Source organism: Cryptotermes secundus, unplaced genomic scaffold (genome assembly GCF_002891405.2).
Source record: "Cryptotermes secundus unplaced genomic scaffold, Csec_1.0 scaffold599, whole genome shotgun sequence".
NCBI classification, from domain to species: Eukaryota; Metazoa; Arthropoda; class Insecta; order Blattodea; family Kalotermitidae; genus Cryptotermes; species Cryptotermes secundus.
The window spans coordinates 576,524-595,268 of NW_019730109.1; the positions used below are offsets into that span (position 1 = coordinate 576,524).

The 18,745-nt window shown below is 41.2% G+C and overlaps 1 protein-coding gene across 8 annotated transcripts in view; it reads left to right on the forward strand.

Moving 5' to 3' along the window:
* Positions 1-18,745, forward strand: part of LOC111866173 (myocyte-specific enhancer factor 2) — a 208,281-nt gene that overhangs the window by 151,355 nt on the left and 38,181 nt on the right. The window contains exon 1 of one of the 8 annotated variants that reach the window (XM_023854861.2): positions 10,646-10,720. The exons of the other annotated variants lie outside the window; for them this stretch is intronic. The gene's annotated coding sequence lies outside the window, so the exon portion shown is untranslated. Of the gene's footprint in view, positions 1-10,645; positions 10,721-18,745 lie in introns of those variants that run through there. 8 annotated transcript variants of the gene reach the window in all.

Consider the following 18,745-nt stretch of genomic DNA (forward strand, 5'->3'; position numbering starts at 1 on the left):
TGGTTATGAATGAAGTCCTTATTCACCGCCATTGCACAAACTTTCTTCATCCCAAATTCTCCGAAAGAAATCGTACACTCTGCCTGTTGTTATTAAGTTATTTTACAGCAATTCTGACAGTAAGACGTCCATCATTCCGCAGCAGAGTTCTGACTTCGATTTCGATGTTGTCGGACGTTCATTTCAGCTTCAAACTGAGTTTCATCCCTTCCTTCGGGAAACCGTTTACACCATTCAAAAACGCCTGCTCCTGATAACTTCTCTCTACGCTTGCTTTAACGTTTCGAAGATTTTTTCTAAGTTTCAACAAAAGTTTATTTTTGACTCTTTGTTCAAAATATTCGTTGCCCGGTTTTATGACGAGCTATTCAAACATTGCTTTAGGTAGAGCACAACAGCTCTGCAGTCGCTAGACTTTCCGAAACAAGATTGCTACTGTGTGGAGTTTTGATATGCGTCTATAGATGGCACCAGTCATCATCGACCACAGTCACTCAGGCTTCTCATCTCGTTGTTTGTCAAATCTCTTATTCCCACAAGCTTAGATAGTTCCAAGTTGTATTTGTAAAGATTACACAGTAGTGTCTGAATGAAATCCGATTCTTATATCTGGCTTTGCAGTGGATACAAATCTTCGAGGTTCTTCATTCGAAAATCAGATGTTAGTCGTGTGCAAACATTTTGAATTGAAGAAACATAAACCACGGTTCAACGAAAATTGCTCAGAATAATATAATCAAAGGAAACAAGCCAAATTACAGCGGTTACAGGATCCAGGCGAAATAAATGGGGATAATCTAAACAATATAAGATGTGAAGCCAGCAGGCATTTGAGGAATAAGGCGAGAAAATATGTAAAAAACTAATGAACTTTCAACTAAAAGTAAGAACAAGAATATTAGAGACCTGTATAGAAAAATAAATGAATTTAAAGGGGTTACCAACCAGGTAACTTAGTGAAGAATGAGAATGGTGATCTGCTTGAAGATTTCCGTAACATCTAGAATTAGCGAAAGAACTACTCTCAGTTATTGAATGTACGTAAGGTCAGTGACGTTAGGCAGACAGAAGTATATATAGCTGAGTCGATAGTACCTGATGTTACTCCTTTTGAGGTTGAAAGTGCTGTTGAAAAGTTGAAGTTGTGTAAATCGCCAGGTAATGATCAAATTGCGGCAGAAGTGATTCAAGCAGGATGTGAAACATATCATGGACGAGGATGTGAAACATTACTGTCTAATTCTATTTAGAATAAGGAAGAAATGCTTGATAGTGGAAAGAGTCTATTATTATACCAGTTCACAAGCAGGGCGGTGAAACTAACTGTAGTAATTATCGGGGGATATCACTGCTCTCAACTTCATACAAAATTTTATTCAATATTCTTCCCACAAGGATAAGTCCATACATAGCTGAAATTGTTGGGGACCATCAGTATGGGTTTCAACATAATAGATCAACTACTGATCATATCTTTTGCATACGTCAGATACTGGAGTAAAAATTGGAGAACAATGAAGCAGTACATCACCTGTTCACAGACTTCAAGAAAGCCTACGATTCAGTTAGGAAGGAGGTATTGTACAGTACTGTCATACTGGGGTACCCATGAAAGTAGTTACGGTGCTTAAAATGTGTTTAAACGAAACGTATAGTAAAGTCCATATAGGTAAACATTTGTCTGATAGTTTTCTTATCCAGAATGATCGAAAGCAATGAGATTTTTTTTAATGCTAGTGGTGTGGGACTAAGTCCGTTTTACTGCGGCCACTTCTGGCCTATTGTACCAGCCCTAAATGATAGGTGAGGGTGTTTGTGGAGCAATTGGTGGAATGATGATTGGAAGTGGAAACCGAAGTACTCGGAGAAAACCTATCCCAGCGCCACTTTGTCCACCACAAATCCCACTTGACCAGACCCGGGATCGAACCCGGGCCGCCACGGTTGGAAGCCAGCGAATAACCGCTTGAGCTATGGCGCGCGGCCATTAAGCAGTGAGATGCCTTATCGTCACGGCTTTTGAACTTTGCTTTAGAATATGCCATTAGGAATGCCCAGGAAAACCAGGTGAGGCTGAAATTAAATGGGACACATCAGCTGCTGGTCTATCCGGACGGTGTGAATCTACTGGGAGATGACGTAGGTAAAAGTAAAAGTAAAAGTAAAGCTATCCCTGTACCAGGCCGTGAAGGCCCATAGGGTTGTGAGACGTTGAGGGTCCCACATTATCTAGACAATCAGCTCATAGATGGCGGTAAGGTTGTCAGCCTTACGCGCCGCCCGCGCTTTTCTCCCCAGAAAATTATTTAATTAATTCCTGGTACTCATTTCTGTTAGAGGCTGAGTGAACCCCAGGGCCATAGTGCGGCTGGAAGGATTAGGTAAATTGAAAAAACCAAATTACCTCATCGGGACTTGAATCCGCGACCTTCCGGCTTGTGTTATCATGAAGAGAAACACAGAAGCTTTAATGGACTCTCCCCTCGTCTGCTGTCTAAAAACGTAAAAATAAGAATATACGAAACTATAATTTTGCCTGTGATTCTGCATGGGTGTGAAACTTGGTTTCTGACATTAAGGGAGAAACATAGACTGAGGGTGTTTGAGAACAGGGTGTTGAGGAGAATATTTGGAGGGAAGAGAAATGAAGTGACTGGAGGTTGGAGAAAGCTGCATATTGAGAAGCTTCATGACTTGTACACTTCAAGTATAATTAGAATGATCAAGTCAAGGAGGACGAATGGGGAGGAGGAATTCATATAGGATATTGGTGGGAACGCCAGAAGGAAACAGACCACTAGGAAGACCAAGACGTAGTTGGGCGAATAATATTAAAATTGATCTCACAGAAGTAGGATGGGGTGATATGGGCTGGATTAATCTAGTTCGGGGTATGGATCAGTAAAAGGCTCTTGTGAACACCATAATGAACCTTCGGGTTTCGTAAAATGTTGGGAATTTGTTGAGTTGCTGCTCACCTGGTCGCTTCTCAAAAAGGCCTCAGCTCCATTAAGTTAGTTTATTTAATTAGTTGATTTTGCAATAATGTTAAGGAAAAAGGGATTTTGACTGCATTGTGAGTTTAGACCATATTAAATTTTTATTGCGTACTCATATTTTTCTCTTTGTACAAATGCTAGGCATGAATATATATTTTCGCGTGAATGGTAGAAACACTGGGGATGTGGTGCGGCAGTCAGTATAATTCCTTAGCCTTTGTCTACATGTTTCCATTCTTGATTTATAGAAGTGTTTTATGCGCTTAACTTTCACATGACACTTGTCTATGAACGAACAGAATGTAAAGTAATTCCCAAGTCTAGGCCTGGTTTGCGTATATACCGTTTACAGTTAGGAGGGATGTAATTTGTCTACTTCAGATTTGGCGGTGTTGCGTAGTGATGACGCACGCGAACCACGCATCGCGTTGGGATTGCAACGGCGCACATCTTCGCAAGTGGTAAAACCAACAGACTTCACTGCGCTGTAGCGCGTATGACTTAGGACTTGCATTTAGTGCGTCCACCTAATCGTCTGTCAGCGTCGGGTAGGTTAGCTTACTGGCAAGTGCATCTCACATTCTTCTGTCCTCTGCACTGATATTGTGGACATTGTCCAGCAATTTTAAACGGCTGCGTTGCGTAAACTGGCCTCATTTCTAGTATCTGGTGGTAGGATAAAGTAGGGAATCCTACTTTCTTTATCCTTTTTGAAGAGTGTTTTTGTAGGTCTACACCATCATCAGAAACCTTCAGACTGGAGACGTTTGTTGTAATCCTGGCTGAAACTACGACTGTAGTTTCAGCCAGGATTTTCTTATGGTGTCCTCAGGTCCCCTAGGTGAATCATGGGACAACGTGTGATCAGTTCCTTTCAAACCATTTCCTGCTTCCTAACCATTTTCGCATTCAACTCTGTGTAACCTGTGTATATGATAGATTGGCGTTTATCAGGTGTCGTTCTAGACGAAGGATCTTGTACTTATATACGAAATCTCGCTGTAATCTCCTGTTCATATGTGTTCTTTGCAAGAAGTACGAGTGTATAAAAGGAATGTATCGTGGGAAAATGGTAAGCCTTATCAGTGCATCCGCTTGTCTCATCTCAAAAATTACTCGACGTGTTTGGATTAAATTTAGTATTGGTTATCAACTCTGGAAGTTCCCTTTCGAAGTTAACTATGGTACATATCTGACCAATACAAGCACTGCTCATTATTAAACCCAGATTGAACACAAATTTCTCAAGAAAGGTTCATGGTACAAAGAATACACTAGAATCTAGGTCTCAAGATAGCATTTTGAGTGCATTTTTTTTTTTGCATACACAGGTCGGGGTCAAGTGCATCCTCGTATAAATCCTGGAACCAGTAGTGCGCATTTGGTATTGGAAGCTGCATACATACGCGTATTCCTAAACATGACTCGTACGCAAAAGAAATGAGGGAGTGTATAGCAATTCCTTGCTAACCTCGGGATTTCAAATAATTGTGGGTTTCCGTTTCCCGTTTTGCCAACTGCGGAATTTGGTTTTATTTATTTTCGGGTTTTCGTTTTTGCACATAGAGGAGAAGCTTTGCGCAACTACTGAGCCGTCAGGACTGTAACTTCATTCGAAACAAGTTTTATAGGTTCCGCATTACCAATACAGAGCGTCTTTCTGTGACACTTTCGATATATTTTACGTAGTGTTATGACGTATTTTTGTATGTAGTGACGGAAAAATTTGAGACTTCTAGTGTTAATAGCGCATCAATTCCGACAAGCCGCAGTTTCTCATGAAGCCTTGGTTCTGGCAGTCGCGATGTTTATCAACAACATAACCCCTGGCGTCTGTATTGGATTCGCTGCGCGACCTTCCGAACGCAAGGTCTCCAGCCTGGCTGTTCTACTGCACCGAAAATGGGCAGCGAGGTCTTGAAGCGTTGCGGTAGGGGGGCTCTGTAGAGGCAGCACGAGCTACACACTGCAACAGCTGGTGGCGGCCTCACAGGGCGGAAATCCGGCGGTCGCATCATCCCTCTCCTGCTGCCATACCATCTCCAGGGGTTTACTGCTCCACGTGAACATTGCGACGGCAGGGAAGAAAGCAGTAACATATCACATTTAATAGGTGTCACATGACCCGATCTGAGGTGACAGTCGATTGTATAAATGTAAGGTGACGGCTTGTGCAGTGACTAATAACGCATTCTTCCTAGTGACTGATATCGTAATTCAGATAGAAGAATATCAAATGAGATGGTTGGAACGTTAGGAAATGTTGTTAATTTTTTATTACAGTACCACTGAAAGGAAGAAAGACAATTCACGGATGTTTTGCAAAATGTCATCAGTTTTGACACTTTTTGTAATTAAAGGATACAAATTTAAAAATGTAAAATGAGGAGCGTCACAGTTTGTTGACTGCTCTTCATCTGATAGGCTGTTATTAGGGACAGTAACCAGTGAGGATCAGATGGTTGGGACATACACCCCGGAAGGGAAAGTGGAAAATATCTAAACATTTTGATCTGATAGTCTAAAGAGAACATACCGCTGGAGAAAACATAAGCGTCAGTGGGAAGATGGGCCTAATATTAAAACGAAGTGTGAAAATGAGGATTGAATTAGATCGCATGAGAGTTGGGCACATTGGCTATTTTTTTTTTGTGAAAAAATTGATAAACGTTCGGGTTCTTTAAACTTGGGTGATTTCTTGACCATCTGAATAAAAATGATCTTTTGAAGGAAGAATGTTCCTTGAAATTTAATGGACTGTCTTTGCAGCATGAAGTGACACCAGATGCTTAGCATCCAGCCATTCGACGACGCGTCCTATAATTTGTGCCGTTGGAAATACATCCTTATCAGCGATACTGCGTTTAGGTATAGGTCACAAGGGACGTGTGATGAAAAATTTTTACATTGCATTGCATTGCATTTATTTATGTGTTTCGAGGATTCGCCTTTTGACATTCGGGATATTTTCGGCTCGTTTGCAACGAAAACTTAACGAAAACGCTCCAAATTTCTTCGCTGTGCCCTTTTCTCATTCTGCATGTAACAACTGAAAAGTCGCTGAAATTTTACAGTTTGTAATTTACTAAAATTTGTGTATATATTCTGACGTTGGTTGAAGACTGGCATCAGTGCCAGACACTTCACATGAAGACGTAAATGCGTTTCAGCTCGCACTCCGAACGTCACTTCGCTAAATCACTCACTCGCTCATGGAGCTGAGCCATTCTTGAGAAACCGCCATTTGTGCAGTTACTCAGGACCTTCCCAGTATTTTATGGAACCCGAAGTATCGTGCTCATAAGACTCCTGCACCGGTCACTGTCCTGAGTCAGATCAGTCCATTCGATCCCATCCTATGTCTCTAAGATACATTTTAATATTGTCCACCCACCTACGTCTTGGTCGTCCCAGTGGTCTCTTTCGTTTTGGGTTTCCCCCAGATATCTTGTATGCATTCCTTATCTTCTCCCCCATTCGTGCAACATGCCCTGCCCATCTCGCCCTCCTTGACTTGATGATTTTAATTTCTCTAGATACTTAATGGAACCAGAAATTATTTCAAACGAACACAGTAGGGAAAACTATCATCGGTTCTTTCGGTTTTCGAGATAATTAAACCAAAGCGAGCGAGCAAGCCAGACTGATGCTATGCATACATTTTTTGACTGTGAGTTTCCGAATGCACCAGTGCCGTTCCTAAGAAGTGAGGTGTAGACAAAGTTAGAAAATCTGCCCACTATACAACTGTCGATCTGTGTTTAGTACTTGTTCTGCGAATGTATTTATTTTGGAGTGATGGTTCTGTTTATGATATGACATTTTGTTAGGTGAGCTTCATTATACAGCACCGCAGAATTTACAATTTAAGTTTTCCAGGGCGTTGAAGATACAATATTGTATGCAGGGTTAAGGTACCGTGCAGTCTTGTTAGGTAGGTATAAACGTGTATACTGCCTCAGTCTTTTACTTTGAAGACGTTGGAACTCACTAACAGACTACATGGTGCAAACCCAGAAAACAGCATTGTGAATACGATTCTGCATTCGGAAGTTTCTGTGCACAGATAAAATGATATTAATGTTTCCTAAGAAAAAACCCATAAGAATAGAGCTCCAAATTGCGGACATAATATTTGAACTGATAAATAGTCGTAAGTACATTGGCTCCATCTCAGAACTTCTGTCATCGAATGACGTAGACATAAAGCTCGCAAGCTCTCAAGATTTGTGTGACGCTAAGACATGAACACTATTGGTAAAAAAAGGACGAAACATTCGAAAATTCTGTAAAGCAATCGTTGTTCCCGCATTGCTGTATGGATCGGATCGCTGAATTCATAACTATAAACCAGCCAGAACGAACAGAAGCAGTAGAGATTTTGTTCCCTTTCTTTGCAACGTATTGTCACCTTTCGGCACAGACATATCGCGTGGCTGACGTGAAGTAGATGTAATCCCTTCTCTGTATCAGCCGCTGTTACTTTCAAACCTTTACTCGCAGATTATTGTTTGGCTTGACCACTTGAACGTCGTTTCTTCCTCTCTGAAGGAGAGACCTCATTCGAATTTCCTTTGGGATGAGGAGTATCTTCCGTATTGCCATGTAAATCATTTGTTAGGTCACAAAGACGAGAGTGGATCGTAGTTTGAGATCCGTGGTCAATCCCTAGTTTCACCAGCAGCAAAGTCATCTTCAATGCAAATGTTTGAATCAAAAGGAAGGTTATCGGTACTCTTAGTACTGTTCAATCCATCTTCTGCGTTATGTAGTGTGGCTCCTCTCACACAGGCCTTTCCAAATGAATTGCGCAGCTTTTCCTGAATTCTTCTTCGCTAAGTCGCACTTTCCTGGGCGTAATGTGGGTTCTAGCGTAAGATGAGTGAAGAATCACAATCGAGTGGGTAACATTCCCTTTCCTTATTCTAGGGATCTCGGGTTCAAAACATTGTCCCAAGAACTTCGTTACTGAGGAGTCTGATAATTTCCTTCATTCTCTATAGGCAAATTCCAAGGTAATTAGTCTGCCTCAAATTACTCCATGATCGCTTCCTTCCACATCATTTCCAATTCATTGATCGTTAAAGATTCATCATTTGACACCCTCTAGTTTGAGCTACTGGCAGCATCGTTAATAGAAATACGTTGACATGTGCCAGAGTATCATAGCAAAAATCGATTTCAAATTGTAAATAATAGAACAGACTTAGCTGAATCAATTATAATGAGGAGTACTACTACTCGTATGTGAGTAGCACTGTAGATTCCTCTTTCATGCACTTACAAAATTAAAGGGCTAGCTTGCTTCTCCAGTGAGAAATGACACTTTATACTTTCCACCCACTGCCTTATGCGCTTGCGTACTGAATCCTTAGCAGTAATGTCGGACGTCATTACACGTTGCGACAGCAGACCTCTGAAGTTACAAAATCAAAGCCAAAATTCTCTCCTTTATGTAGCTTAGCCTGCTCTGTAGTATCATACTCGTACTGTGAATATCCCATATATATTTAATTTTGATCTCGGGTTGAATAATCAGGACCGCAGTTGATCTTGTTTATAATATAAGCGTTGGTAGGCCTGTCTGTCTGCCAGGACACGGCGCCATATCCCAGAAGGCTGCAGTCGTCATGTTCAGAGCCGTAAGAACATAAAATCTCATGTTCCCCCCCTCCCCCTCTTTGCTTATTCTTGGCACGCAAGGATTTGGTGCTAAAAGTCCATTCTGAAGTTCAAAAATTTTAAAACTAGTCTTCCCATTTACTCCTGGATCTTCCCAGCCCGACTGCACGTTGGAATTATTTAAAAATGCTAAGTTTGATAGTTTATTTAAATATAAGTGTAGCTAAGCTTGTACTATCCGTATTACTATTTCGCAGTGCTGATAATTCTATTGTGTTTGCTCGGCCTTCTGTTTGACACGAAAATCTGACCTTCGTAGGGTCTAAAAGCGATAAAGTACAACACTGAATAGAAAAGACGATGGAGTGACATGCTTCCTACACATTTTGCTCTGCACAAAAGGAACGCGAAGCAGATCAATCTCGAACCTTTAAAAGTGGTGCTTTTTTGTGTTCAGCTATTCTCTTTTTCCTGACGGGAATCCTGTTTCCAGTTTCATCGCTTAATCATATGCATTCTTTCTTTTCCTGCCATGCCATCGAATCAAAATTACCAAAGTGTGCGTATCACCTTTTCCATGAATATGCAACAATCTGAGAACCGGCGAACAAATTATCTTGTTATGTAACAATGGAAGATAGTGTTGACACGTTCCAGCTTTGATGAAAATATGGCAGTTATAATGAGCGTTTTAGGTTCTCACATCGTTGGTTATGAAGAGTACTATTTTCTGGAATTTAACGGTGATAGCCAACCGACGTGTCGGAGGGACGCTTCGCCTCCATCTCCAGGATCGAAGAATAAGCTAAGCAAGAAACCAGCACGAAGTTAGCAAGCAGAACTTGCATGGCTGTTTCTTCGACAGTGAAGGTGGAGGTGACATGTTCCTCCGAAACGTCAGTCGACTTTTAATGAACTGAACGACGTATCTCAGAAGATAGAACTCTGCGACAGTAATGAGGGCTACTTGCGTTACTGTTCACACCTCCAGTGTAACTCGCTATAAATATTTATCGGAGCGAAAATGTTTCAAACAAAGGTTGTGGGGATAATGAAAACGCACATTTTATGTCCAGTCGCTTTTCGAGACAGTTAAAGAAAAGGGAGTGAATACGGTAGGTGTGCAGTTAGTTTCTGTATTGTCGGGACCTCCATATTCTTCGCTGTTTATCTAATGTTATTAAATGTTAAATATACGGGTAGAACATGTAACGCGCTTGCGGAGAAAACAGGAATATAACACAATTTTAGTCGGAAAGTCTCCACCTGTTGGCTGGGTCACCCAGGCCCTCAAATGGGAAGCTAATATTAAAATGACCGTAGAGAAATTATGTGAAAGTATGGCTCGGTTCTTCTGTGGATTCAGCCAAGGTTTGAATGTTGTGAACACCGTGATGAATCGTCAGTTATATTACAGACAGTGAATTTTTTGTCGTGCTGAGTAACTACTCGTATAAACATTTCGACCCTGTGCGTCGTTCAACCAGTTACATTTTCCTGAAGGCTAACTCAGGAATGAGTCCAGTTCGTGACTTTTGTGAGGACGGTAATGGACATTCAGATCCTGGAAAGAATGCATGGAATTTCGGCACTACTTATATAGTTATTAAATACTACAGGCATGAAGTTAATTTGTATATATTTTTGACTGATGAAAGTTCATACGTAGTTACTACGTACTGTATTCATGTTTCGAAGTTTGCGTTCTTGCATAACGTAGCGCTGTTCTGCCGCAGGGCGAGTTTATGTGACGTAGTGATGTATCGTCTCATTATTTACCTGGATACATTGCTATCATATTGTGGATCATATGAAGAAAGAAAACATGTCATTGGGCTTCGTTTCATTCAAGATGCTGGATCCCCCTCCACATGTTGTTGAGCAGCTGACTCACACGGTTTGACATCTCCTTCATTATGTAAGCTTGTGTCGCGATTGGTCGGTTCAGTGACGTCAGACGGTGTGCCTGCCAATCGATGAGGAGCACTGCTAGCGAACATCTGGGGCTGGTGCACGGCGTGTGTACAGTAGTCTGAGAGTGTGTGCTGGTGATAGTTGAAGGATATTTTAAGGGCATGCTAATCTGTGTGGGCTGACAGGTAAGTGGGCAGGTACCGGCCTTGGCGCCATCGATCCGTTCTGCCCGCTCGGGTCGGAACCAGGTCACAGGATGGCGTGGTGTGACCTTGCTTGGCCCGGCGCTCTGCCGGACATGCGTCATAGGCCCCACACGTGGGCAGGGATGCACACCATCGGCTCGTTATTCTAATGACTTCTGCACTTACGCGAACTTGATAATGTATCCTTCCCATTTTAGAAATTAGTAGGGATTGAGTTTAATTTTAAAACTGCTTCGCCCTTTACATTCAGTGTCCTTCACCTGTCTTCCATCGGTGTTGGCATTCCAGTGGGTAAACTCAGACGTGGACTGCTGTGGGTACTGGTTCATGGGCGCCGCCAAGATCTTCTGGCGACAGCCAGAAAATTTACATACAGACTTACGTTTAAGCTGTTTAAACTTTTTGCACTGATCGCTCTAGAGTATTCAGGGTTGAAGAATATTTTTAAAAACAACATTTTTAATTGTATTAATATTTGGACTCTTTCCTTATTTCAGTTTCGATTTTTTAAATCCAGGATTGCAGTTGCCTATTTTTCACCCCTGCAGGTGCCCGTGCACTAGTTTCTGATCTTTTCACTCTCCATTCGACAGAGCTGGTGAAAAATGTAAAAGACCATGACAACTTCTGCTCGCATGGTTATGTTTCTTTTAAGATACGCATGACAGAGACACTGTCTGTGATAGATTAACTTATAACATCGTGATACCTTCTGGCCATGTCTGTTTACACGTCTGGTAGATTTGTTCTTGTTCAGGGCTTAAGAATTAGCGTTCATATTATTCTTTAAGCACTGCACATTAGTTTGCTTGGTAGTAATTGAGTCGAAATCTGAAGTAAGGAATTTTGTCCGTAGCTGAGAAAGGCCGTTTTGAGTATGTTAGTTTCTCAAATGTTCATAGCTGGAAATGCGTCGAACACCCACGTCTGTGGTTTAGTTCTCCAGCGAACAGGAAAGGAAAACATTGAATCGATAAGTGTGTAACGTAGGTTAATTTAAAACGGGCAATTTGTTACCTTGGTGTAGAGGATCCGTTTCGATAAGCATTTAAAATTATTTTGTGTTGTTTTAATTCTAGCGGAATTGTGTAATTGCTCTTGATACCGGTGTAGTGTTACGGAAGCCAGTTGCATAAGTTTAATGTTACTATGCTTTGAAAGTGAAAGAAGTGGGAGAAAGTGAACTAAATTTGCCTCTTTCCTGTTTAACCTTCGTGAATGTAACTTCGACTTAGCATTGATGCAAATGAAAATTTAAATTAGACACATGTACAGAGAATTGTTTAAGTTAATGGTATAAATAGACATTTAAGTAGCCGCATTACCCATCCTATTTATTATTTTTGTGTATTCGTGCACGTGCGTGTGTGCATGCTGTGTTTGTATTCATTATTGCCTTCAGAGTTCAGTTACACTTGGCCAAGTTTTGTGTCATCGGCTACAACCAGTTTTGTCATACGTATTTGTGAATATCTTCCTGTTGTATTAAATAGTACAAAATAGTGGCCAGTTGTAACAAATTCTGACAGACTGAAGCATAGCAGGATTTACACGCGACGAAATGGTGTGCCATTTTGGTATTGTTAGTCTGTTACATAGGGCAGATTTACATTTGCTAGTGAGCTATTAGTACTTTAGATTTCTAGAGGTCCCAGTTTTGGCGTTACTGCATGCGCTTATCTTCTCCAGTTTTATATGAATAAAAGGTAGCACATTGAACTTAAGGAATGCAATCAACTGTTGCCAGAGTTCGTGTATAGTAATTTTTACAAATTCTTTTTAAGGAAGGGTGTAAAATAAACGCATAATGGGGATGTAAGATTTGAGGCTTTCACGGCGGTGACTATGAAGAAAGNTTGAACAGACTTCGATGGAACTGGTGTATGCCAGAATCTGTCAGACTAATTTGATTTTGGTTTATTAATCCAGTGTAATGTCTAGGCCGTACTGTACATGACGTTTATGTTCTTCTGTAGCTGTTTTCTCAAAAGGACTCAGTCTGCAAAATGTCAGAACGTAAGATAATGTAGACCTTTAACAGGCGTGTGTACAGCTTTCGTTTGAGACGTTTTTGATATCTTGATTATTTACCGGAGTGCTAGTTAAAAATTCTTGCTCTTTAATGTGATGTAGCTGTTCAGTTGATTTGTATCTGCAGTAAATGGATACCAAGCCCAATGTATATAGAAAAAAAAAGAGGAAGGTTTTGAACTGACTTCTTTGCTCCTTTGTTAAGATATACATACGGAGGAAGACTTAACTGGACGTCAGTTTTTGGAGTAAATTATACGGTGAACTCTTGTTGGTGTGTCTATGCTGTCAGTAATTCAGACAGTAAGCTGTAGAGTCGAATGATAGGGTGATTAGCAATTAGTGAGTTGGAACGACGCCGATGGAACGGCCGTATCCTAATTTAAGGTACTGAATCGGCGTTTGTGTGAAGGGACCGAGGGAGACCACGAAGATTATCAGTCGGGACAGCCGGTCTTCGGACCAATGTCTGTGCCCCTAATGTTCCGGTTATGCAGCAGGAGTGCTACCCGCTCGACCTAGTCGTTCAGCGTTGATGAATCTGACGACTTCACTCGATATACGTCGTCGCTTTACACATGGGTCATTTTGTACATTATTACGGCGTGAGTCTACTAGTGATCGATATAATTCTATCTCAGTTCCAGGAATGTAAAGCCAGATTTTGCAAGGGCCGTGCCGAGTCCGCAGAATATATAGTCCTGCCTCCATTGCATCGGGAAGAGGCATAGGAGCTATTTTATCTAGGCCATATGTCTTAAATTTGCATGAGTACTCTCAGATGTTTGTAGCATTAGGGATATCAGATGATGTGGTACTTACTTTAGACTTATCGATATGGAATCGTTTTGTCGATTTATGACTCCTCAGATATATTAAGTCCCCTGTGTTAAATTATGTTTTAAACATAGTGAATTTCCTGTATTTGTAATTACAATTGTTATGCTTAAATGCTTATTGTAATGGCAGGTTGTACTTCTGCTTACATCTTTTAAGTCATTCAGACGATAAGAACTAACCATAAACATTGCATTTTGCCTTTCTATACATCACAAAACTGTCATGGTAATTATTGTTTCTTACCAGTTTAAAGTTTCATCCAGTTTGATATGTTCTGACAATCATACGAAACACACAAATGCACTATGTGGGTAGTGTTTTGATATTAAAGCAGGTAGTACATATATGAGTAGTTATCATTGGCCTTTAAGGGGTTAAGGAAGCATTGAAATGCATGTACTTCGCCTAGGTCTGTTGAAAGCTAATCTTAACTGAGTTTCATGTCTACGTTTGGTCCTTTGGGGGATTAGTTGTTCGTAATGTTAACATGTCGGACACTGTACGTTACGATGTAGCAGTTAATGCTCGATTATACGAACTGTATGCCAAATACGCGTATATTGTTCAAGTTAGTAGGTCTCTTCCCCCCCCCTTCTCCTCCTCCTCTTCTACCTTGACGGATTAGGCTCTTTGGCCCGTTCCTCTTCAGAATTAATTCTGAAAATGTAGGTCTCTTTCCGTACTGAAAAGGAAGACTGTCTTCTGTGTTGCTTGTATCTGTTTCTGATGGTAGTAATTGGTAATGAGGCAATGTCCTGTAAAATGGGGTATTAGAAGTGCATTTTTAACTATCGTTGCTATTAGTCAGACGTTATTGAATGAAGAATATGGGAATTAGTGGCGCCAGCGTGAAATGTGGCAGTTCTTCTCCGACAGTTTTGTTATATCTTATTTAGACTAAATCTTAGCTACTGTTTACTTATGCAGAATGTACCATTTGGAATACAACCCAAACTACAGCAGTATATGTAAGTTTACAGGTGACTTTATAGCAAGACCAGTGAGCTATTTGCTAGTTACTGTTTATTCGTGGGAACTTTACAGCAGATGCCGAAAATAAGTAGCATCTTCTCGAAGATGCATTTTATGCCACGTTGCCTAATGTCTGTGAATCATTGCTGTCTCTAGTCTGTTCAGTGGTGTACTCCAGTTCCTCCGAGCTTCTTGGGTTATTCTGTGACGTTCGACTTTGTTCTTTATGTTATTTATATTAATACAATAAAATAGTTGATTTTGTTGGAATTTTATGAATGACAAATGCAGAGCCGATCGAAAAAGGCGCAACGGTTTAAACTGAGTGTATGTTACGATACGTCATATTTTAAAGGATGGTTTCTGGACATCAAAGTAAAGAAAAAGTTCATGCGAATATGTGCCATGACGACCTTCCTTAAAAAGTTTGATCTGTTCTAATTTCAACTTCTATGTGCTTCCTAATTTTAACGGGATGTGTGTAACACACAACTTAGCTCTCCGTGGAAAAGAAACTCGCAAGCGTTTCGAGATTCCGGGTGTATTCTTTACGTCACTTGCAAATTCGACGCCACACATCCTCTGTGGTATAGATTATTGGTTCTCAGACATCACCAGAGAAAAATCGAGAAGATTCAAGTCAGGTGAGCTTGCAGGCTAGTAGTCTTCAGCTTAGCGTCCGCTACCATTTCGGCGTCTAGGCTATCTTCGGACAGCATTTGTCGCACTTCACGACTACAACATGGGAAGACGCATATTGATAGACACATCTTCGACAGTCCGCTTAAAAGTGTTCGAAGAAAATTAAGATAATCGCGACCACTAACTGCTGCCCGGTAAAATGTCAGTCCGCAGGTCGATGGAAAACTGTTGTTGGTGATGGTCTGTTCTTACAGTATGCCTGCAGGAGCTGGTAATTTATAACGATTATAACTTTCAGAGATGATCCTCAGGGTACATATTCACATGAGCCTCATTCATTTATTTTGATGTGCAGAAACCATCTTGTAAAATGTTCCATGAAATAATGGGACACATGTACACGATGTACATATATTAATTTGGTATTAATTAGCATAGTAGGTACGGAAGTGGTTGGCATAGGTATAATGCTTGAGACTCGTGCTTGGGAGGTGCTTGGTTCGCTTGTAGGCTGTGACACCAGCTGTGCTGACAGTTTTTTTTTTTGTGGTTTTCCTCAGTCCAGGAAAATTCCTGAATGGTGCCTAGATTAGGCCAAGACCACTTCCTTTCCAATTCATAATGTATCTCATCGTACCATTCGACGCGATATAGGCCTAATATGGTTACTGGCAGCGTCATTAAATGACCCACAAGAAAAGCCCAGTAGACCTGAGAGAATAATCTGTCAGCGGAAAACATATTCAGTGGATGAACTATCGGCGTCCAAGACCATTCGTAGTCGACAATGAAAATAGACAAGTGTTCTCTGGTAAGAGTGTGTGCTGTGGGTGTGATTGTAGGAGATCCTTGAAGAAGGCTTCCTTCCCTCTCTCGAACTCGTACGTATTTAGTTCCAGGAAACGTTCTTTTAACAGAATGAGGCTTGTCCGCATAAATCGAGTGCAATTTTGGGTGTCCTTAATAAGCATTTTGGCCATTCATCCATTCATTCATTATTGGAGGGGGTGGGTTTTCCCCATGCACTTAGACCAGTTATTGGTCCATTGTGCGTTCCCCTTTAATTTCTACTGTCTCCATACCCTACCGGTACTGGTGCTCGCTATCAGCCAGCGAGGTCGGCCCTCTACTGGCAGTGGTATCTGATAATTCGTCCCTTTCTGGCAGTGGTACCTAATACTTTCCCCATCTACCGGAGGCATTGGAAACTACTTGGGCGGGAAAATTTGCCTAATTTAGCTCAGAGGTCTCCTAGAGACATGAGGTTATTTTACGTGCCGTAAATCTACGGCACGAGACCCACGGCTTAAAGTCCCTCCCGGACTACGGAGGCCGCTACCATTTTGGCCATAGTACGAGTACTATATCTGATGGCTTTCATGGTCGGCTTGGCTTTGAATGATCTTGACCATTATATTCCTTCAGTCTCAACCACTGCGGTTATGTTCAATGGGGGTATATCAAAGTATATCATAGTTAATGAACTGGAAGAATGATTATCGTCTGTTACAATTACTCCAGGCACTGTAATTTAGAGTAGGTGCTTGTCCGCCAGTGGTTCACATAGAAACACGTTTTTAATGATACATTATTGTCTGACGTCAGCCGTGCTAATTAACTTCGAAGGAATTTCTGTACGTCAAGTATTTAACATATCATGTGATTGAGTGACTACAGGCGGGGCTTGGATTTGTAATGAGATTTATTGGACACTTACACAACTCGTTACTACACTTCACAAATCACGATAGGACATACTAGGTCTTCTCGGTCTGTTACAGTCTTCTGTGGCCATTGCTTTGTAGCGGCTTCCAATGGCGTACGCTCCCCTTCGTCTGGGTTTCCGAACTGTCCCCGGCATCAGTCACTTTCTCACAGCAGGAGCTCTCAACGACCGAATCCCAGCGATTATTTAACTCACCAACCAACTCACTTTGCTCACTTGCCCTGCGCGGATTGTATGCAACTGCACAATTCATAGGGGTCTGACACTGAAACCGCTCAGCTTGTCATGGCGAAACCCCTCAGAAATTTTGCACATTAATAGTACCTGCTAAGTAATGCTGATGCAAAATTTCAACGCGGTTACCCACTACAAATGTTAGTTAAAAGAATTATAATTTGTTATATAAAGTGATTAACATGGTTCACAAATTCGAAACTTAAAATAAATTCGCTGCTGTAATATTAGAAATGAATTAATTGTATCTTGGAAACAGAACATAAGTTATTCAGTGTAAGTATCGAAACGTGTGGACTAATGGCGTTTAATTTGCATAATGAACACTGAGTTAGTTATGTGATTTGCAATTCCTGCATTTCGCAGATATTTTTGTGCTGTACAAATATACGCGGTAGCGTAGTGGTTAAGGCACTATGTTACAATTCCGAAGGTCGCGAGTTCAAATACCAATGAGGTCATCGGATTTTTCCAAATGACCTAATCCTTCCGGCCGCCCTACGGCCCCGGTTCACTCAGCCTCTAACAGAAATGAGTACCAGGAGTGAAATAAATAATTTTCCTGGGGAGTATAGCGCGGCCAGCGCGTAAGGCTGACAACCTTACCACCATCTTTGAGCCGATTGTCTAGATAATGTAGGACCCTCAACATCTCACAACCCTATGGGCCTTCACGGCCTATTACAGGGATAGCTTTACTTTACAAATGGAATTGTACTAGTGTTTTGATAGCTTGTGCATGCACTATTACATGTTTTTCTGCTTGCCGCTATGACAGGGGGCGGGCGGTATAGGTCAGGATACCGCATTGTCTTCGTGTCCACCTTATTTTCCTTTCCCTCCGCTGCTCAGAATCTTCCCAAATGGAGATGCGTATCAAACAATTGCAGTAGAACTCATTTGGTATGTACTAAATAAATAAGTGAAGTACACAGGACTTGTAGATCGTATGAATATGACAGTGGACACTAATACTGATGTAGTTTCTGACTTCTCTGCATAGTTAAATGATACGGGCCGAGGTAAGTAAGAATCTCAATCAGTTTCTGTATTTGAGTGCTTGCCAACAGTAGTCAGCCTACAACAGGAGAGCAGTTTAAATGTATGCAAAATTAAGAACCAAACTAAAGACTAAAAGCTAACACAGAACTGTTAACACGTTAAACAGTAAAATGAACAGGACTGAGAATGGAAAACATGTCCTCTTGTGAAGTAGTGTCAGGTAAATTGTTGCTGACCATCATCAGGACAGTAAGTTTAGGTTCCGAGTCCCGCGGGACTCATGACCGTATTACTCGTATTCTGTCTTGCAACTCTGGGAGTCGTGCAGCTGTTGTGTATAGTAAAGCAAATGGGCAGATGCTGTTTACAGCTGTGACGCACCTTGGGGAAGGATTTAGTCTTGAAACATTACTCACATTAGAAGTGGAAAACCCCTAATTTGTTTAATTTGTACACAGAAACCAAGAGTGTCTTTCAGAGAGCAACAGTTGAGTATATCCATTACCACTACTACTACTACTACTACTACTACTACTACTACTACTACTACTACTACT